General features: G+C 39.7%; 1 protein-coding gene across 1 annotated transcript in view; it reads right to left on the bottom strand.

Annotated features, from left to right (window-relative positions):
* Positions 1-15497, bottom strand: part of CAB39L (calcium binding protein 39 like) — a 108898-nt gene extending 93401 nt beyond the window's left edge. Inside the window, exon 1 of the mRNA XM_049778834.1 lies at positions 15424-15497. The gene's annotated coding sequence lies outside the window, so the exon portion shown is untranslated. The remainder of the gene's footprint in view (positions 1-15423) is intronic.
* Between the last annotated feature and the right edge of the window lie 8001 nt (positions 15498-23498).

The raw sequence follows: 23498 nt of genomic DNA on the forward strand, positions 1-23498 counted from the left end.
AACACCAAAATGCTAGAATTATATTATATAAACTTGTTTCAGTTCCTATTTAATCTTTATTTCCATACTACCTATTTAACTTATTTAATTTCCCTCACTCCCTTTGTTATCCATATTGCCATGTCCAAAGATCTCACACTTGTATTCAGTGTTTACATGCACTAGTTGACGTACACTGGGATTCAAACACTGTGGCACTGGGATTGACACTGACAATGCCAGCAGGAACTGCACTCCCAATGAAGGATGGTGCTGAGATACAAAATCACCACCTCATGCACAGAAGGTTCTACCACTAAGTCACATTCCTTAGATCCCAAAATTTTATGTGTGACTATGAAAACATACAAGATTCTAGGTCACAAAACTCTCCATGCTACGTATAGAAATCTCTCATGTTGGTCCTGTTCTTATTCCCTCCTAGTTACATCTCATAATTTTTTTTGTTGTTGTTTTTTTTTTGTTTTTTTTTTTTTGTGGTTTTTGGGTCACACCCGGCAGTGCTCAGGGGTTACTCCTGGCTCCATGCTCAGAAATTGCTCCTGGCAGGCACGGGGGACCATATGGGACGCTGGGATTCGAACCGATGACCTCTTGCATGAAAGGCAAACGCCTTACCTCCATGCTATCTCTCCAGCCCCACATCTCATAATTTTTAAACATATCATTCTGCTTCAGTTTGTGAGATTTTCGACATTTATTTATTGGGGGTGGAGTTTCCCAGGACCCAAGGGGTCTGAACTAGCGGTGTCTAAAGGGTCAGTGAAACAGTGCTATTTCAACAACAACAACAACAACAACAACAACAACAAAAGAAACAGTTCTTGTTTCAGCATAGGTGTCGGGGCCACCAGGGCCATGTTTGGTGGAGTTGAAGATCCACAAAGACCATACCCATTAGTGCTCAGGGGACCAAAGTTGCCCAGACCTAATTTGGACCTCAGGCATGTGAGGCATTGCACATTGACACTTTAAACTACTTTCCAGGCACCTAGTGGGAGAAAAGGTGTTCCAATGTTGGATATCCTGAACTCAGTCTATTTCTAGTTGTCCCAATCATTTACTCTAATAAAGGAAATGCTATTTTGACTTTCTAAAATTGCCTGTTTAAATTTTGGGACAGTAGAATGTCTACAGAACAAATTATGAGAAATTAAATGTCTAACGAACAAATCCATGTGTCATTTTGCTACATATTGTCAAAAATCTTCCCCAGGCTTTATATCCTGAACAGTAATGAATCAAAGTGTAAGTTTCTCCATAATCCAAATTTATAATTTTGGAGCGGAGAAAAAGCTTCAACTTAGCTACAAGTTTTAGTTTATCTATAACATATACTTCTCGTATATGGCAAATTAATATATAACATGTCATCTGCATTTTTCTTTTTTAATTAATTATATTCGATTTTGAGGGGCCATACCTGGTGGCACCCAGGTGTTTTTTCGGGCCCTGCACTCAGAAATCACGCCTGGCAGGTTCAGGGGATCACATGGGATCCCAGGAATTATAACTGGTCTGGCCAAATGCAAAGCAATTGCCCTACCTGCTATGCTATTGCTCTAGTCTCCTCAATTTTTACTTTTATTTATTTATTTTTTGGTTTTTGGGTCACACCCGGCAGCACTCAGGGATTATAACTGGCTCTAGGCTCAGAAATCGCTCCTGGCAGGCTCTTGGGACCATATGGGATGCTGGGATTTGACCCACCGTCCTTCTGCATGCAAGGCAAATGCCCTGCCTCCATGCTATCTCTCCGGCCCATCATTTTTTATTTTTAAGTTTTTGGGTTCCTAATGATTTTCAGGACTTACTCCTGGTGTTACACTTAGGGGATCATATGTGGTACTGGGAGTTGAACCCATGTTGATCACATACAAGATAAGTGCCTTACCAACTATACTAACTCTTTCGTTCCAGCATTTTTTTCTACAAACTCTTCATGTTTTTTTTTTTTTCCGGCCACACCCGTTTGATGCTCAGGGGTTACTCCTGGCTAAGCACTCAGAAATTGCCCCTGGCTTGGGGGGGACCATATGGGACGCCAGGGGATCAAACTGCGGTCCTTCCTTGGCTAGCGCTTGCAAAGCAGACACCTTACCTCTACCAACTCGCCAGCCTCATATTTTAAACCCTTTTATTTCCTATTAATAGTCATAATAAATAATAAAGTCATTTATTTTATGGGACTTTTAAAAATCAAGATTAGCTCTTTGTAATACAAATTAAAATACTAGCTTTATCATTTCTCTTTCAACTTTGTTCATGGCATTTGGAGGGGGGAAGAATTTGGGCTACATCCGGCAATGCTCAGGGGTTACTCCTGGCTGCTCTGTACTCAGAAATTTCTCCTGGCAGGCTCAGGCTATATGAGATGCAATCAAACTCGGGTCCATCCAGGGTCGATCACATGCAAGGCAAACACCATATCGCTGTGCTGTCTCTCCAGTTCCACTCATGGCATTTTTTTTAAATCATGTAAACATGACTTTAAATATAGTGGAATTATGGAGGCTAGAGCAACAGTACAGTGGTTAAGGCACTTGCATTGCATGCAGTCAACCCAGGTTTGATTCCCTGAGCACTGCCAGGAGTAATGCCTGAACACAAAAAAACAAAAGTAAGCACTGAACATATGCAGGTTGGCCCAAAAACAAAATAAACAGAACAAAAAATTTAGTGAAATCAATCCCTCTTTTAATTTTTTCTGGGATTGAGAAATTCTAGAAAATCTTTGTTTTATAACTTTGCATGTTGCTATTGAGAAGTTTGTTCCACATCCTTTTATTTTCTTAATTTTTATTTTTATAAAACATCATGTAAAACATTGCAGATTTCATAATATGTGGCACAATTTTCTAGTAAGGGTAGATGTGTATGTTATTTTTTCATATTCTAAGAAAAGATTTCCTTAATCAAGATGTTCAAATCCTTTAACATAGTAAGAATTAACTCCAGAGACAATCTGCCTCTTTCCATCAAATTCTAAAGTCTTTCCTTGGTCTGGTTAGAGAACCTAATGAATGCATGCTATTGCCATTCTGGAGATGAGCAAGCACATTTCCATTATAGATTCCTGGGGCAGAATCTCAAACTGCATCATAACAAGACAACTCAGGACAAATACTGCCTGCTAGAACCCCTAAGGATGACAGGGCACCAGCACCTTCCCTTCAAGCTACATACCAACCAAAAAATGTCATTTTTCCTGCCTTGAGGATTTTTGTTTTTTTGTTTTTGTTTTTGGTTTTTGGGCCACACTCGGTGATGCTCAGGAGTTACTCCTGGCTATGCGCTCAGAAATCGCTCCTGGCTTCGGGGATCATATGGGACACGGATCAAACCAAGATTCGTCCTAGGTCATCCATGTGCAAGGCAAACACCCTATCACTGTGCCACCATTCCAGCCCCCCTGCCTTGAGTTTTTAATATACTTAAAGTCCAGTTGTTTTAACAAGACTTGAGGGCCGGAGAGATAGCACAGGTTTAGGGTGTTTGCCTTGCATGCAGAAGGACAGTGGTTCAAATCCTGGCATTTCATATGGTCCCCAGAGCCTGCTGGGGACGATTCCTGAGCATAGAGCCAGGAGTAGCCCCTGAGTGATGCCAGGACCAAGAAACAAAACAAAACAAAAAAAGTTTTAACAAGACTTGATTTATTGCTGGCCATCCTGAATTAACTTTCCAAGTAGTCTTTTTCAATATGTTGATTTATGTCTGCTACAACATTCAAGATATTTCCATGGAATAATTATGATAAATTATTTTTCTTAGGAACTCTAATACTACATACCTCTCTCAATAACTTTCTGCTTTAAAAAAAAAAAAAACCTTTTCTTCATTAATCATCTCTAATTACAGTTGGCATCATTTATTTCCCCTGTTTTTTTGTTTTATTTTTTGGGTGGGGTCCAAACCTGGTGACACTCATTCATTCAGAAATCGCTCCTGGCTTGGGCAACCATATGGAATGCCAGGGATCGAACCCAGGTCCTTGTGGGTCAGCTGCGTGCAAGGCAAATGCCCTACTACTGTGCTATCACTCCAGCCCCATGTATTTCCTTATAAGGTCACATCCAGGGGACCATGTAGCCAGGGAGAAAACTTGAGGTTCCTGCATGCAAAGCAAGTAATTAATTCCACCCTTTGAGCTTTTTCCCTAACACAGATTAAACTTCTTTCATTTTTTTTTTTTGGCCACACCCAGCTGTGCTCAGGTTTTACTCCTGGCTCTGTGCTCAGGGATCACTCCTGGCGGTGTTCATGGGACCATATGATGTGACAGGTATTGCACCTGGGTTGGCACATGCAAAGCAAGTCTCCTCCTACTGTACTATCTCTCCAACTCTAACTTTTCATTTTTTTAGTCTTCATGTCTTTCTTCAACATTCCTTATAGTCACTAAATCTATTCTCTCTCCCTTAAAAACCTTGAATTTCAGCTTTATGTTAATGGTTTTCTTTTCCCTCATTTCCTGAGCAGAAAATTCACTTATTCTATCTTTCATATTGTCTACGTGACAATTTAATTTGAGATTAAGACTTTATCCCTAGAAAAGTTTTTTGGAGGATATTTAGTTCAGGCAGAACTATTGCAAGACTGTTTACTTAGGTTGACAGGTAAATGTTTTGTGGGAGACCTCAGTCATCAGATGAAATGTTTTTACTCATTGTGTTTTCTCCTGGTAAAAAACATGGATTTTCTCTTACATTTTCCATCATTTTACAATATTTTCATTTCTTAATAGGTAATATTAGTATGTGAAAGAAAAAAGACAAATATTTATGCAACTATAGTATATAAAAAATAATTAAATTTTATGACTTCAATTTTTCTGATAGTTCTCTAGTATATTTCATTGTATTAATATCCATAGTTTCATTATCTGTTCTTGGGCACTTGAGTCATTTACAGCTTCTGGGTATTGTGTATAGTGCTTCAATGAACATAGTGTACACTGTGAACGATGGGTGCTCAGACATTGTACAACTGAAACTCAATTACCAACAACTTTGTAACTATGTATCTCACAGTGATTCCATCTTTTAAAAAATGTAAAAGAAAAGAAAAATGAAAAACTATTGGGTTAAAGTTTTAGTTCAACCAAATTTTCTAGGTAAGCATGACAATAATCTTTCGTTTCTCTCTCTCCTCTCTCTGATGTTCTCTCTCTCTCCCCCTCCCTCCCTCCCTTTTCCCTCCCTCCCTTCCTCCCTCCTCCACTGACTCACAGTTTCAAAATGGAAATCTCAGAAGGAGAGGGCCAACCAAGTCTCTGCCTTGCTAAAGCAGCACCAACTGCGACTTTGCCCACCATCACCACTCATCTACAACTCTCTCCAGAGATACAGATCTGATCAAAACTCCAGGTATGCCAGTATTTGGGCTGATATCAGGACTTTTTTGGAGTGAGTGTAGAAACTTTCCCATCCTTCTCATAATCCCTGAAGGCCTGGCAACTGAAAATATGCCACACAAAAGCTGCAGTATCAGCAATAGTGCTTGGAATTCCTGGACAGCAATTCCTGGAGCAACTCCAACTTTTTTTTAATACTTTCATCACCATAAAAGCACACCAATTTAGGGGTCAGAGAGATAGCATAGAGTTAAGTCGTTTGCCTTTCATGCAGACAGTTGTTCGAATCCCAGCATCCCATATGGTCCCCTGTGCCTGCCAGGGGCAATTTCTGAGCATAGAGCCAGGAGTAACCCTGAACGCTGCCGGGTGTGACCCAAAAACCAAAAAACAAACAAACAAAACACCAATTTAAATGCCAATGTGTATTTGAAGCCACCTAATATTCAGAAACAAAAGAAGTAACAAAAAGATCAAATAACAGCAAGAGCTTACTAAACCTAAACCTTCTGACAATGATTTAATCATGACCTCTTTGCAAGATACAAAAATTTTCTAATTTTCTTGTTGCTATACTTTTTCTTTGCTTTGTTTTGTATTGGGGTCAGACCCGGCAGCACTCAAGGGTTACTCCTGGCTTTGCACTCAGAAATCACTTCTGACAGGCACGGGGGATCATATGGGATGCCAGGATTCGAATCACCATCTATCCTGAATCTGCTGCATGCAAGCAAATGCCCTACCACTCTGCTATCTCTCTGGCCCATTCTTTTTTTTTTTTTTTCATTATTTTGCTCCACTTACCTGGAAACAAATGTATTATGATCAACTATGCCAACTATGTGATATATGGTTTTTAAATAATTTATATATGTATATGTATGTATATATATATTATATAAATATTTTTTTTTTTTTAAACTGGAGAGTCAAGTCCTGGAGTCACTTAGCGTTACTCAGCCATGATATTCCAGAAGTGATACCTGGTGATACTGAGGGTACCCTACATAGTGCTGAGGATCAAAACCCAGTTAGATATTTGCAAGACAAATGCCTTACTATCTCTATAGTCTCTTTGCACTATAATTTTTGGGAGAAATGTAGAGTTGTCATCAATCATAATATAGCCTATGATTGAAAATGCACAAATATGGGGCCAGAGAGATAGCATGGAGGTAAGGCATTTGCCCTGCATGCAGAAGGAGGGTAGTTCGAATCCCGGCATCGCATATGATCCCCCAAGCCTGCCAGGAGCGATTTCTGAGCAGAGAGCCAGAGTAAACCGAGAGCGCTGCGGGTGTGACCCAAAAAAAAAAAAAAAAGAAAAAAGAAAAAGAAAAAGAAAAAGAAAAGAAAGAAAGAAAGAAAAAGAAAGAAAGAAAGAAAGAAAGAAAAGAAAGAAAGAAAGAAAGAACAGAAGAAAGAAAGAAAGAAGGAGGGAGGGAGGGAGGGAGGGAGGGAGGGAGGGAGGGAGAGAGGGAGAGAGAGAGAGAGAGAGAGAGAGAGAGAGAGAGAGAAAGAAGAGAAAGAGAAAGAAAGAAAGAAAGAAAGAAAGAAAGAAAGAAAAAGAAAGAAAGAAAGAAAAAGAAAGAAAGAAAGAAAGAAAGAAAGAAAGAAAGAAAGAAAGAAAGAAGAAAGAAAGAAGAAAGAAAGAAAGAAAGAAAGAAAGAAGAAAGAAAGAAAGAAAGAAAGAAAGAAAGAAAGAAAGAAGAAAGAAAGAAAGAAAGAAAGAAAGAAGAAAGAAAGAAAGAAAGAAAGAAGAAAGAAGAAAGAAAGAAAGAAGAAAGAAAAATAGAAAATGCATGAATAATTGATAGATCGATTTTTTTCAATTACATAATTGCAAGAATTATAGTTGTGCAGAAACTTCCTTTTTGTCAAGTAGAAGTAAATAAAAAAATTAATTAGTTAAGTGAATGAGTTTATATGTAGTGCTAGGGATTGAAATTGGGCTTTATATGCAGCTTAATTTTTGTTGATATTATACTGTTTTTTGTTGTATATCTTAAAATATAGGATCATCTCTTCATTTGTATGTAAACACATCATACCATTACCAATGTACCAATAACCCTCTATTATAGTCTACTGGACATCCCTTCAGCTCCCTTTATCTACTTTTCTGTAGTCAAAATCTAATGGTTTGTTTCTCTTATTTTTCTTTGATTTTTGTTGTTGTTGTTCGGTCATATCCAGCATTGTTTGGGGCATATCCCTGGCTCTGTACTCAGAGATCACTCCTATAGAGGTGCAGAGGAACGTATGTGGTGCCAGGGATCAAATTCAGGTCAGCTGTGTGCAAGGCAAGCACCTACACACTATATTATGACTCCAGCCCACTCAGCATTTTATGTATGCTAGGCTACAGTGTCTATGCTTATAATATATTTTATTATTTGGAGGAAGGCAACACCCAGTAGTGCTTGTGGGCTACCCCAACTCTGTGCATGGGAGTCACTCCAGGTGGTGCTCATGGGCCAAACCTCCTATCTGCAAAGTATACTCTCAGTTCTTACAGCAACCTTTCCAGCACATCTTATAATCTATTTTAAGATTAAAATAGATAGGCTCAGGTTGTCTACATTATTACATTATTATTATTATTACATTATTATCACTCATTTTTAATTTTTCTATCTTGTTGCTTCTCAGTGGGTTTTTTAATTTTTCCTTTTGGGCACATAGCTGGCATACCTGATAGTGCTAAGATGATGCTACTAGCAATGCTTGAGACCATGTACAGGTATTGAACCCAGGACTCTGACCGTAAAACATGTATTCCACCCCCTTCATCTATATCCCTGGCCTTTAATCACTACTTGGTATTATTTTTGGTTTGGGGGTCATATGCAGCAGAGCTTGGGAACTAGTATAAGCTCTGTGTCCAGGGGACATGTAAATACTCAGGATTCTTGCAATGCATATACTTAGCCCAGTGAGCGATCTCTCTAGCCTCTTCTTTAACTTTTAAAATGTAAGCATTCCAAGTAGGACCTGAGAGCAGTGTTTAATTTCATTATGTTAAATTAAATTTTATTCAATATTTGGTCACAACAGAATTCATTTAAAAGGTGTTATAACGATGTATATTTTTAATAGCTTGAATCACTTCTAAATTTTTATTATATTATGATTCTAATGAATATTAATCTCTATAGGTAGTCACAGGAAGACTGATAGATACTCCAGATTATAAATTAATAAAGGATATTATAGAGCTACTGGGGGGAAAAATGGATTCTTAAAAATTATAAGAGATTTGAGCCAGCAAGTAGACCTTTTGCCTTGCACAAGACTGACCCAGGTTCAATCATGGCATTCCATGGTCCCCTAGTTCTATGCTGGGATAGAACCCAACAGTATTGGGGGACCATATAGTGTCCAGGATTATACTGTAGTCATCTTGTTTTAATGCATATAGTATCTCTCTACCCCAATAATTAGTATTTTATTTATCATGACAACGTTTGTATACACATAAATTTTGGAAGAAATCTTACTCTTTTGTTGTAATAGATAATGCAGTTAATGGTTGTTACCGAGCTTTAACTGCAATGTCAGAAAGCATACTGCTTTTGAAATTAATATTTATTTTACTAAATGGCCCAGCTCCACAATTAATCTTCAAAAGAACACAATATCACCAAATCTTCCCAGGTAGACTGGTCCAGGCTACAACTGCGTGTGAGACCTTCTCCAGATGTGGGCAGGTAGATTACTTTCTCGGCCTAAAGGTACAGTTAAGTCCTCAGTCACACCCAACACAGTCCCACAGAGCAGCCCACAAATTGACCTTATCAAACTGCCAGGCAAGCAAATTGTTCCAGATCTATAGATCCTGGACCATGCAGCCATATGACTCCAAATTTACATTACTGTCATCACAGCAAATCTGATAAAAAAGTTATTTAAACCACCAAGATCAATGAACCTAAATAACACAGAAATTTCAACTAGCACAAAACAGTACAGACGATCTTCAATGCATTAATAACACCATATAATAATCACTACTGACTTTCTTTTGATTTAAGTTTAGATAATTTCATTTGCCTAACCAATATTTTCTCTCTTAGGATAAAATACTGTACTTTTGGGCCAGAGAGACAGCACAGCAGTAGGGCGTTTGCCTTGCATGCGGCCAACCCAGAAGAAACCCGGTTCAATTCCATACATCCCATATGGTCCCCCAGACTGCCAGGGGTGATTTCTGAGTGCAGAGCCAGGAGTGACCTCTGAACCTCCAATGGGTGTGGCCCAGAAACCAATCAATCAATGAATCAATAAATGAAGTTTAAAAAAAATAAACACTTGGAGCTGGAGAGGTGGCGCTAGAGGTAAGGCGCCTTGCAAGTGCTAGCCAAGGAAGGACCACGGTTCAATCACCCTGTGTCCCATATGGTCCCCCCAAGCCAGGGGCAATTTCTGAGCGCTTAGCCAGGAGTATCCCCTGAGCATCAAACAGGTGTGGCCCCAAAAACCGAAAATAAATAAATAAATAAATAAATAAACACTGTACTTTTATAGGCCTATACAGATTTCCCCCTTTAAATCTTTAAATGTTCTTAATTCCCTTCACCCTTACTAAAACTTACATTTTTTAAACTGTTATCAGTGATAGAGAAGACATGAGCATTACCATAATGAGACTCGAATTTAATGCAATGTACTTTAGATACCAGAATTAAAAACTTAATAAGTAAATAGGCATTATATTATGTTGTATTAAATGATTTGAATTTATTTACATAGGTTAAAATCATCAGAATCAGGGGCCAGCGAGGTGGCGCTAGAGGTAAGGTGTCTGCCTTGCAAGCGCTAGCCAAGGAAAGGACCATGGTTTGATCCCCCTGGCGTCCCATCTGGTCCTCCCAAGCCAGGGGCAATTTCTGAGCACTAGCAAGGAATAACCCCTGAGCATCAAATGGGTGTGGCCCGAAAAACCAAAAAAAATACCATCAGAATCAATCATCACAAATTGACTTCTATTCAAATATTTTCTGAAAATTCCATTTGCCATTCCTTTCAGTTTTGTTGAAGCAAGCAATATAGGAGCTGGAATGATAGCACAGCAGTAGAGCGTTTGCCTTGCATACGGCAGAACCAGATGGACCAGGTTCAATTCCCAGCATCCCATATGCTCCCCTGAGCCTGCCAGGAGAGATTTCTGAGCACAGAGCCAGAAGAAACTCCTGAGCACTGCTGGGTGTGGCCCAAAAACAAAAAAGGAAAAGAAAGGAAAAGAAAAGAAACAAGCAATATAAAATCAATTTATTATATGCTAAGGGGTCAAGCTGGGGAGTAGTTAGAAAATTGGGTGTATTGGTTGAGGGAAGGCCACATTGGTGCTGGGACTGGTGCTGATTATACCATATACCTGAAACAACTGTATTATGAACAACTTTGTAAATCATGGTGCCTTAATTTAAAATTATATACACATATAAACATTTATCTCAGACTAGAAAGTAGCAACAGTCTGATATCTTATTCACAAGGTTCCTTTCTACCAAGAGGTCAGCAAAGGTTGTGGCTTGGTAAGACCAGAAACCCCAGGACATATGGAAGCTCAAGAAACAAGGCTTATAGGCAGATGGTGACATCTGAAAAATGAACAATGAAAGAAGGGCTGGAGCGATAGCACAGTGGTGGGGGTGTTTGCAGCTGCCCAGGACAGACCTGGTTTCAAACCCTGACATCCCCTATGGTCCCCAAGCCAGGAGCAATTTCTGAGTGCAGAGATAGAAGTAACCCCTGAGCATCACTGGGTGTGGACCAACCCCCCCCAAAAAAAAAAAGAACAGAGAAAGAAAGGCCTCCTGAGTCATGAGAAGTCACTAAAAGCTTGACTGTAAATTTCTTAATGAAAATGACAACAAATTAAAAAGATTATATGGCTATTTCTATTCTTACTGTACTTAGGAATGTGGATAAAAATGTATTTCACAGGGGCCAGAGTGGAGGCGCAATGGTAGGGCGTTTGCCTTGCATAAGACTGACCTAGGATGGACCGAGGTTCGATCCCTTGGCATCCCATATGGTCCCCCAATCCAGGAGCAATTTCTGAGCACAGAGCCAGGAATAACCCCAGCATCACCGGGTGTGGCCCAAAAGCCAAAAAAAAAAAAAATGTATTTCACACTAGCCAAAATCTGGAAACAATCCAAGTACCTAAGAATAGATGACTGGATAAAGAAACAATAATACATGTACTTATTGGAATAATATATATTGAAATACAGATTGGAATAATACTTGGTCATAAAAAAGACAAAGTCATATAGTTTGCTGATAAATAGGTGGATCTGTAAAGTATCACACTGAGTGAGCTGAGTCAGAAGAGGGACACATAATGATCCCACCCATGTGCAGGATATAAAGAAACATAGTCAGGGAAAAACTATTGCCACTGAGAGGGGAGAAGTGGAAAGGAGAAATCAGGTAAGAGAATATTATGACGATGAAAGAGAGAAGACTCTGAGGACTGGGTGCTAACAAACAGCCAAAGGGACATACCTGATACACTATCAGTAACCATATTATAAACCACAGTGCCCAAAAGGGAGAAGAAAGCTGAAGGAAAGGAAAAAATGTGTCTGCCATAGGAGGTTTACTGTGGAGCAGGATTCAAACAGGGTGGAGGAAGGACACTGGTGAAGGGATTGGTGTTGGAACATTATACACCTGAAACCCAATTATAAGTAAATTTATAATGTTGTAGTTCATAGTGATTCAATATACACTTTTTAAAATGTGCTGCAGTTACATATCATTTTTATAAAGATAATTCTAGTCCTCTTAATCATTTTTGAAGTTTTGCTTTTAATCTGTGAGCTGAATTAGATTTGGATTCTTTTCAATATTTGGCTCTGGCTTTCCAAAGCAAATGTCTCTCTGGTTTTTCTTAATTACTTAATTACTTGAATTAAGCATGGAGACTATCCTATTCAGAAGTCTGACTACACTTGGACCTGTCTGTCCAAATTAAATATTTCACATGATAATAGCCCATGACTGAACAAAAGTATTGAGATGGACTAGCTTTCAAAATGGAGGAAATTGGTTCTTTAATGAACATTCCAAGATCAGAACATGGATGACACATATCCTAAAATAACGAGAATGATCTGCCTTCCAAAGAGATTTGTAAGTCACAGTACCTGGCTATCTTATATCTTATATCAGTAGCATCTTATATTCAGGTTCTTACAAATGGACTAACCACATGAATCTCAACCTTGGACCAGAGTGATAGAATAGTAGGGAAGAGAAAGAAGGAAGAAATAAGGAAGAAAGGGAAGGACGGAGAAAGAAAAGAAATGAGATAATAAGTATATGCATCCTTTCTTCCACACAAATCAAAGTCACTCAAAAAATTAATTAAAAAATACTATCTTTTAACAGTTCGGTTTTCAGATCTCATAAAATTTATCCTGAAATCACACAATGCTATTTCTCCTTTGTATGTAGTGTATGTTGGGGAAGGGGGCTAACCAAGTGGTGTTTAGGGAGCCTGAGAGTACACTCCAGAAAATCCTGAGCCAATCAGATTACACATTCAATGCTAGTGATTGAGAATACAGGTTATTAAGGGTTCCTAGGACCAAACCTGACAGAAATAGGGGAAACGGCTCTTCAGGGTCACGCCTGGTAATGTTCAAGTGCCCATGCCTAGTGTAGGTAAAGCATATACCTTAATTTCTCTACCATCTCTCTGGTCCCTCTAAATTTTTTTTAGCTGAGGGAGAATGAGAGAGGTAGTTCAAAGGGCTAAGTGCATGCTTAATTATGCTGGGGGCCCAGATTTGATCCCTAGCACTACTACATCTCCAAGCACCACTGTTACAGCATAGTTGGAAGGTACCCCCAAAAACAGCTGAATGTGGACCAAAAAACAAATAATAATAATAATAATAATAATAATAATAATGATGATGAAAGGGAATCATTCTCTCATTTCCTTTCTCTCACTCTAGAAAGATTAGATAGAAGATACTTATCCTTACAAAAGCCTCCCTTGAAATTATTTGAACAATATACATCTGATAGAGCTAATATCCCTCATATACATATGTGCATATGTATACATATCCACTCATAAAAACAACTTAAAAAATGACCTGACATTTTAAAATAGCAATTTATTTTAAAAAATGAGTTGACTAGAAATTTCTCCCAAGAAGATACACAGATGGCCAACTAGTACATGAATAAGTGACTATCATCACTGCTTATGAAGAAAATAAAAATGGAAAAGACAATGTGCTATTGGAGCCTGAGTGATAAGATAGTACAGTGGGTAGCTTGCCTTGCAAGCATCCAACCCAGGCTCAATCCCTGACATTCTATATGGTTCCCAAGGCCCACTAGGAGTGATATCTGAGTGCAGAAACAAGAAGATGTAAGCCCCTGAGTACCACCAGGTGTGGCCCAAAGACATAATAATAACAATAATAATAATAATAATAATAATAATGATAATAATAATAATAATATAAAGGCAATGAGCTCTATAGCCTCACACCAGTGAGAAAGGTTCCTGTCAAGGCCAGAGACAGCCAGCGCTGAAATTTGATTCAGTGCAGAAGGTATTGTAAATTGGTAGAAACAGTGTGCAGAATTCTCAAAAACTAAAAATAATTACCATATGAATTAACAATGTTATTTGTTGGTATTTATCCCGAGAAACGTAAACACATGGGTCCTCAAAAAGATGCATGCAGTCCTATGTTCACTGTAGCACTAGTTACAAGAGCCTAAGTCTGAAAACATCTCAAATGTGCCAAAGATGAGTGGATACAGAGCAGATAAAATTGTGAAAATATACACAATGAATTATAACTCAGCAACAAGATATTTTGCCGTTGGCTCAACATAAACTAGAGGGGAATCATATTAAAGTAAAGGAGGAAAAAAAATACCACCTCATTCTTAGTATATAAGGAAACAAAGAAAGGGACCACAAGACAATATCCGAAAAAAAGCCTTATATTCTGGGGGACTGGCATAGAGCTCAGCTTTTAATCCCAGGGCACACTGACAACAAATAAAATTTGAGACCTTGATAACAAAACTCAGTTGAGCAAGCGGGCAGGGGTCAACTCTGCTAGGCCCCTGGAACAGCCATGGAAGTAGAGCGCCACTTCAGTGGCGGGTGTGGTGCAGTAACAGCCTACGCCCATAGCATAAACATTTAAGGACTATAAACCCTGACACCGTAATAAAAAAATAAATAAATAAATAAATAAATAAAGCAAGAAGCAAAAGCTCCCCGGACCCATGACGAAGCGAGCAAACAAGTAAGCTAGCATGCAAGGCGGACCCAGATGTTTTTTAAAATCTTCAACAGGTCCTGGCCAGAGCAATCCGATCAAACTGTACCTTTATTAGCACGGTTTAATGCAAAGACTACCAGCCCCCTTATTATTAGCACGGTAATGCAAAGACTACCAACCCCCTTATTATTAGCACGGTTTAAGCAAAGACTACCAATCCCTTTAGCAGTTTCCAAAAGGAAGGGTGCAGGAATGCTGGCTGCATACAATGAAATAAAGCTCCCCAAAGCGACTGCTATCCCAAGAATTGCTTGAGTCAGAGAAAACGACCGAGAAAACCGCTCCCTAGATAAGAGGGGTCGGGCCTAGAAAAACGACAAGAAATGAAAAACGTCTCTGGTGAACCAGAGGGCACACACATAGGTGATGCATTTCCCTCTTCCTTTCCCTTCCCCATTACTAGCCTTCAACGCCTTTCTCAATCACACAATCCATTAGACATAGTAGGTGGTAGAGGAGCTTCCTGAAAAATAAAATGACTGCAACAGTTCCCTGGAACCCAAAGGATCAGTAGGAAGACATCCCCGTCTCCCCTCACAATGAAAACTCAAAAAACCCTGAGTTCAACCACCACCCACCCATTCATCCAAAGGTCTCCCTAGACGGAGCTACAACTGAAGCCCAGGACAAAACGATTCCCATTAGATGCAAACGCGAGAGGGTGGGGGGGCCGGTTCTGTCTCCTCACCTCCCCCCAATCTCTCCCACACGGCTCCCTCGGGGGATCCTTACAGTTGCTTTAAAGCGAGCTTGCTTGCAACCACCACAGAGCGATCCCCACAGCCACACACAAGATGGCAGCCGAGCACCTACCGGAGGAAACAGCTGCGCCACCACCAGCCCGAGCGAAGCCGACCTCACGACTGCGGGGATTCTCATTGGTCCATCAAGATCACGCGAGATTATGCGAGAGTTCCGTCAACCAATCAGCGAAGCGCTTTCGTGACACCGGAACAGCTCTGCACTAGGTGCTCTCAAAGGGTGGATACCCTGAGGTGTGTGTGTATGTGTGTGTGTGTGTGTGTGTGTGTGTGTGTGTGCAACCAATAGGCTCGGGCTGAGGTGGAGCCTCCAGCTCCTCTGCTCATTCTCACTGCTGGGATCGGCGTGCTGTAGTACTCAGCACTACTACTACTCAGCTGAGGCCTGAACTATTTATTGAAAGGTCTTCTTCCTTCCCTCCACGACCTGAGGCATTGTGTGCAGGGACTATTGTGGCTGAGGTGGAGTCCTTCTATGTAGGAAGTGGTGAAGCACTTCCCGTGTGGGGGGACGGACACGACACCCCGGGGCCCTGCGGGAGATCTCGGTTACGTGCAGAGGAGGAACCCGACGCGTGGAGGGAGACACTGACCCAGCCTGGCCTTCAGTTTGCTGCGGATCTGACCGGCTGCGAGAATAACGCAGTGGAGCTCATGTAGTGGAGACACAGCGTGGGAGGCCAGCCATCTATCGTCTGCACTGGTCCCTGGGGTCTTGGGGACGAATGCAACAGTGCATTTGCCAGGTGGACCCCACAGCTCTGGAGCACCCCCTTTTATCGTTTCATCCACGTGCATTTCTACCGACGAAGGGTCACACCCACGTGCACTTCTACTGACTAGGGGATTCCCCCCGCCCCCACTTCCCCCGGGCACACTTTTGAATTTTGCAACCCGCATTTCGGTCTCTTCCTCAGCCGCAGAAAACCAATCCGAGGCTGTTATAACAGAAGGGGCTGCAGGCAATGAATGCACCACAGGCTCAAAATTCCTGAGGCCGAAGGTTTCAACTACTACTGGCCCATTTCTCAGGTAAGATTCCACCAGTTCTATGCAGGTTCAGTCATTCGTCCAATGCACATTTTTGTCCTTTGTCCAACGGAGTTGAGACGGCGATTGTTGCGGCCCCGGACTTGAATTAGCCACAGCCAAGCACAATGAGTAATTAAGATGCTAGATAGGTAGCTAACTATGCTCGTGGCCAAGCACGGGGGAAAGTCAGCTACGTCTCTGTGTATTTATTAACGAGATCATGCAGATAGAAGCGGGCCGGAGTGATGGCACAGAGGTAGGACTTTTTTTTGCCTTGCATGCATGCCCCACCGGGACAGACCCGACCCGATCCATATGGTCCCCGGAGCCCTGCCGGGAGCGATTTCTGCTGCACAGAGCCAGGAATAACCCCTGAGCAATCGCCACTGGGTGTGACCCCCCCCAAAAAAAAAAACACACAAAAGGAAGAATTTTAAGCAGTAAAGGAAAATAAATATTGAAAGATAAAGGACAACTCTGAAACTCGTTGCTGGCTTCATTTTTGTGTTTCTGTCACAATGCTACACGCTTTAGCTTTCACATTGAAAGAGACCTACTAATTGATCATGTGTAATTATCGTGCAGTTTAATGACACTTGGCCTATGTTCAGTAAATCTTCTGTTAGAATTAAAATGGAGAAATTGGTCACCATGGTATTAAGAGCTTGTTTTTACAAATCGAAGAGGAAGCGTTAATTGAACAGCCAAAGTGAAAATCGCAGGAAGGGGAAATGAACAAAATTTAAAAGTGCCCTTTGATGCCTCCCAAATATGAACACTAGTTTTCTCTGGAGGATGAGGTAATGAATGAAGAACATTCTTACACTTTACTATATTGTTTTGCAAAAATATTCAAAAGTTAAATGTTACTACTTTTGTCAGGATCATTTTTTAGTTTTTGTTTTAGGCCACATCAGAATTGTTCAAGTCTTACTTTTAGCTCTGCACTCGGAGATCACTCCTGGCCCTAGTTACATTATTTTAATTCAAGGATGACGTGAACAAACAGTGTGGAGAGCATTTTTTTAATTAACTATTGGGGGGGCCACAGCGATAGCACAGTGGTAGGGGCATTTGCCTTGCACGCAGCAGACCTAGAACGAGCCCAGTTCGATTTCCCGCCATCCCTTCTGGTCCTCCCCCACACCCCCAGCATGCCAGGAGTGATTTTGAGTGCAGAGCCAGGAGTAACCTGAATGCCGCCACAGTGTGACCCTAAAAACAACAACAACAAAATTAACTATTGGAGGCTGGATTTATAGCACAGCAGGTAGGGCACTTTTGCCTTGCACGAGGCCAACCCAGGTTCCATCCGGGCATCCCAGAATCGTCTCCCGCACCTGCCAGAAGTAATTTCTGACCTCAGTGCCAGGAGTATTCCCCCGAGCTCTGCCTGCTGTGGCACTAAAACATAAACTATTACAGTGAAGCCCTGGATTCAAATATAAATAATAATTGACTATCTTATAGTATTTATGTTTTATGTAAAACTAAAATAGTTGAAGCTTTCTGAAAAGCAATTTAACATTATATAACAGAAAGTTTTAAAATGCAGGTCAGTCCTGCTTTGAAATAACATGAATGCAAACCTACATTCTCCTTTGAGCTATAATAAGGAACACAATCCACAATCCTCAAAGCCCCCATCTAACTACCCATATAACACACGAAAGACCATACAATAGCCTCCCATTCCTTTTTTCATGAGTAGATTTTATCTCCCTATCTCTGTGTTTCCAGTCTGCCTCTGTCTTTGGAGACAGATACATGGTAACTGTTAAAAATGATAATCTAATTTTGTATAACTATTCACTTGGCAATGTTTTTATGTCTATATCGTTTCCTGCACCAAGCCTAAGTTCAATTATGTTTCTAACATCTTCCCTCTGAAGAACTTATAGGACCTTTAATCTGATCAGAAAAAGAACCCCCTCTACTTTCCTCCCTCCCACCAAAAAAAAGAACATAATTTCTCATAGTTTATGCTCTTGCAGAGTTTTTCCTCCCCTTCCCCCCCACTTGTCATTAAACTCATTTTATTTATATTTATCATTTGTTATTAAACCCATAATATTGGGGCCAGAGCTATATTATAGTAGGTAGAGCACCTATCTACCTATCCAGTTCCATCCCTAGCATTCTTTGTGGTTCCTTGAACCCACTAGGAGTGGTTTGGAGCTCAGAGCCAAGAATAAGCACTGAGTCCCCACTTAGGTATGTCCCCCGACACATAAGCCCTTAGTATTAATGTATTTTGTTCATTTATTTGTTCATTATTGTTTCTTGTTCCTCAGTACTTCTGTATTAGTTTTTACTCATAAAGTATATTTTTATTTTCTTCAGAATACCTCTGAGAAGCATTTTGAATATTTGTAAATTTCTTTTTATTTATTTTTTATTTATTTATTTATTATTTTTGGTTTTTGGGTTACACCCGGCAGTGCTCAGGGGTTACTCCTGGCTCCATGCTCAGTCGGGGGACCATATGGGATTCTGGGATTCGAACCAATGACCTTATGCATGAAAGGTAAACCTCATGTTATCTCTCCAGCCCCTCTTTTTTAAATTTTTATCATCATGATTGATAGATAACTTGGCAGAAATTGTATTTTGAGCTCATTTTTTTTTCCCTTAACATTTTGTATCAAGTATTTCTGTCAAGAAATCTGATTATTAGGGCTAGTATTCATTCTTTGAGATAATAAAATTTTCTGGAGTTAGTGAAACTTGTATGCTAAAATTTGCTCATAGTTTGGGGAATTTTTTCATGCTTGATAATCAGTGTTCTTTGTTTGGAAAACTGAATTTTCCAGTTTTGAGACATTCTAATCTCTTCTCCATTCTCTCCATTTTATCCCTTTTATTAATTCTCTACTGTGTTCTACTGAACCAATGATGTCAGCTTTCAGACTACTAACTAGCTCATCAATAAGGTCATTGCTATTATTGTCATCTTTTGAGTATTTACTCAGATGTGGTCTTTTGATTTTTTTGTTTCTTGTTTTTGGGCCACACCCAGGGGATCGAACAAGTCTGTCCTAAATCAGCTGTGTGCAAGACAAACCGCCACTGCAACCACCTCTCCAGCCCCAGTCTTTGAAATTTTGGGATTTTTGTTTTTTTGTTTGTTTGTTTTTGCTTTCTTTGGGGCCACACCCAGCGATAGTAGATGGTTACTCCTGGCTCTTCTCAGGTATCACACCTGTTGGGCTCTGGGAGTCCATATTAGGTGCTGAGAATCAAATATGAGTGGCCACATACAAGGAAAATGCCCATACCCACGTACTATCATTCTAGCCCTTCAAATGTTTTTATATAAGCTGCCTAATTTGTTTTTAAGAGTATACTATTATTTTATGGATGAGATATCCTTAGTTCTTTGAGGATATTAAATACAACATTTGTCTTAAAAATTATTTTCAGGATGCTGTTTATTTTCCTTCATGATAGACTATTCTTTTGAGTTTAGAGGTCTTAAGTCTTCTATACTCAGAAGTTTTGATAATTTTGGTTGTACATTGAGCTCTTTTGAGAAGATTTGCTTATCCCTTGGCTATTTGTGATGATGGTTGACATTTTTCTCTGCAGCTTTCCAATCTGTTTCCTTTCCCCAGAAAGGAAAGGGGGACTCAGACAATAGAGAATTTTCTTTTTCTTCTTTTCTTTTTTTCAATTTTTTTTGTTCTTGTTTGTTTGTTTGGTTGGTTTTGGGCCACAACTGGCAGCATTTAGGGGTTACCTCCTGGTTCTGCACTCAAAAATTACCCCTGGCATGCTCAGGGGACCATATGGGATGCCAGGAATTAAACCCAGGTCCATTCAGGGTCTGCCATGTGCAAGGCAAATGCCCTACCACTGTGCTATCACTCTCTGGGCCACATAATAGAGAATTTTCTTTACATTTTTAGGTTTTTATTATTTTTTTTTTTTGGTTTTTGCGGTCACCCGGACAGCGCAGGTCTGGGTTTACCTCTGGCTCCACGCTCAAAAATTGCTCCTGGCAGGCTCAGGGACCCATATGGGATGCCGGATTTGAACCAATGACCTTTTGCATAAAAAATAAACCTACCTCCATGCTATCTCTACTGGCCCCCAGCATATTTATTTTTAATGTGTTCTATCATTTCAGTGATTTGGTAAAGAAAAGGAGGAGATATGTTAGCTAACATTAAGAAAGCAGAATTCTGTTGATATTATTTTGACCTATTATAACCACCTGTAGGTGGTGTGTCTTTGTTTTTAGAGCCAATTCAGTGGTGCTCAGAGGATACTCCTGACTCTAGACTCTGAATCACTTCTGGCAGTGCTTGGGGGTACCCATATTAGATGCTGGGAATCCAATATGGGTCTGATGCACTTTTTTTTTTTTTTTTTGGTTTTGTTAGTTTTGAGGCCATACCTGATGGTACTCAGAGGGTACACCTGGCTCTTCATTCAGCAATCACACCTGGTGGGGCTCTGAGGATCAAACCAAGATCAGCCATATGGGATACTAGGGATCAAACCCAGATCACCTATGTGCAAGGCAAGCACCCTACCTGCTGTACTATCTGTTCAGCACTTCTAGGTGTCTTTCTTAGGGAAAAGTCATATTTTATATAGCATATTCCAGAATAATTTATTATACTGAAAAAATAGGAATACTCTAAATGTACTATATAGGGCTTTATCTGATTATTAAATATTGAGGAAATCCAGGCAGTGGGTAAAGGGGGTGCAGGATTGATTCCCAGTATTATTCAACTTGAACTTATTTCCCTACACATGGAAGGCATATGTCCCTTGGTCCCACTGAATTATTACCATAACTCAAAATATTAAAATATTTAGTGTACTTTAATATAGATTACTGAACAAAGTATTACTATACAAACAACTTAAAAGTCATGTTACAGAAGAATATTAGTGACTAGACCAGAAAGTACAGCATAGTAAAAATATTAAAAATTAAAAATTCTGTTCTTTAAAGTGTCTGTACTGAAAGATTAATACATGTTATACCTCACTGGGATTCTTTATATATACTAAGGCCACTATTCTCAAGAGAGTCAGCTCTTTTAATGTAGTTAGCATTTTTATCCTCATTATAAAAAAATTTTTAAATCATCTTATAAGGTGGGGATAATGGAACCAAGAGAGATAGTTCAGAGAACTGATCCCTAAATTTAGTCACTGGAATTAAATAGCTCCCAAGCATCCAGAGTTTCCTGAGGGAACCTCCAGCTGTGTCCCTGAGTCCCCTTTAAACTTTACAGGGTATATCCCCAGTGATACCTAACACCACTAGTCCAAGCAGCATCTCACCTTTAGCAAAGCATAGAATTTACTTTGTCATTGGCTAGAAATCACTGGCAGTGGCCTCTAAGCATTGTATGGAAGCTCCGTTACCCCCACAAATAAAGATCGTTTATACTAGCAAATTTAAATTGAATAGTTTAACTTCTTATATTACTAGTCTGATTTACATTTTCCAACTAATTATGTTTTGGGTTTTTTTTTGGTTTTTGGTTTTTGGATCACACCCGGCAGTGCTCTGGGGCTACTTCCTGGCAGGCTCCGGGGACCATATAGGAATGCCGGAATTTGAACACCGTCCTTCTGCATGCGAGGCAAAAGCCCCTACCTCCATGCTATCTCTCCGGCGCAACTAGTATATATTTTGATGATAGTTAATATTATGCTGAAAGAGTATGTCTAATGTAACAGTTCTTTTTTTGCGGGAGGGGGGTTTTGGGCCACATCGGTGACGCTCAGGGGGTTACTCCTGCCTATGTGCTCAGAAATTGCTCCTGGCTTGGGGGACCCATATGGATGCGCCGGAGGACTGAACTGTGGTCTGTCCTAGGTTAGCGTGTACAAGGCAGATGCCTTATATGCCTTTTTTAAAAGATTACTTTTATTTAAATACAAGTGGTTACAAGGTTGATCATATACAGTTGGCGTTTCTTTTCACAGTTACAAGGTTGTTCATGATTGACTTTCAGTCATACAATATACAACACCCTTCACCAGTGTGCATGTCCGCCACCCAGTCACCACCCCGCTTCCCTCCTGTTCTTTTTCATTTCTCTCTTCATTTCAGCATAATACTCTAGTTATTTATCCAAATATAAGCAGGTTTCATGACTTTTTTTTTTCTGACTGTAGCATAATTCATTGTGTAGATGTTTCTTATCCACTCAATCTATTCTCAAGCGCTTGGGTTGTTTCCCTGATTATGGCCATTTGAATCTTAGTGCAATGAGCATAGGAATGCAGGGCTTTTCTGCAAAGTTTTTGGGTTCCTAGGGTATATTCCTAGGAGTGGGATTGCTGGGTCATATGGGAACTCAATTTCTAGTCTTTTGAGGAATGATTATTTATTTTCCAAAAAGATTGGTACCAAGTTTTACTGTCTCACCAGCAGTGAATAAAGTAGAGTCCCTTTCTCCCCTACATCCATGCCAGCACTGGTTCTTATTCTTTGTGATGTGTGCTAGTCTGGTATAAGGTGATATCTCATTGTAATAGCTTCTTTATTCTTAGACTTTGATTTTTACAAATATACACTATTTCTGTTTTTCCTTACAGGGTATTTCATGCACTTATGGACAGAAAAATGGAGTTTATTTTATTTTAAAAAAGATATTTTCAGTAGCCTAACAACTATGAAATCATCACTGATGAAGATGCTTGGACTTAGCATTAGTTTGGACTAAAAAAAATGTCTGAAAGTTTCTATGAACTCAGTTTCTCTGGAAATTCAGGTTTCAAAAGATTATTGGGCTTAAAATGATTCTTTGATATATTTTCTCTGATCACAGCACATTTCATGAAGAATACCACTGGATTTTATTTTTATTCTCCAATTAAAGTGATTCAATTCTTTGATAAAAATTAATTTTAAAGACTTAGTATTCATAAACAATACCAAGAGATGGGAGAAAAAAATGGTAAGTAAAATTATTAAACTCTTCTTTTTGAGTATGTATTTAATGAAGCTGAATTTTCTTGTTTTTAAAGGTTTTCATTGCA

The sequence above is a fragment of the Suncus etruscus genome, chromosome 8, assembly GCF_024139225.1.
Source record: "Suncus etruscus isolate mSunEtr1 chromosome 8, mSunEtr1.pri.cur, whole genome shotgun sequence".
NCBI classification, from domain to species: domain Eukaryota; kingdom Metazoa; phylum Chordata; class Mammalia; order Eulipotyphla; family Soricidae; genus Suncus; species Suncus etruscus.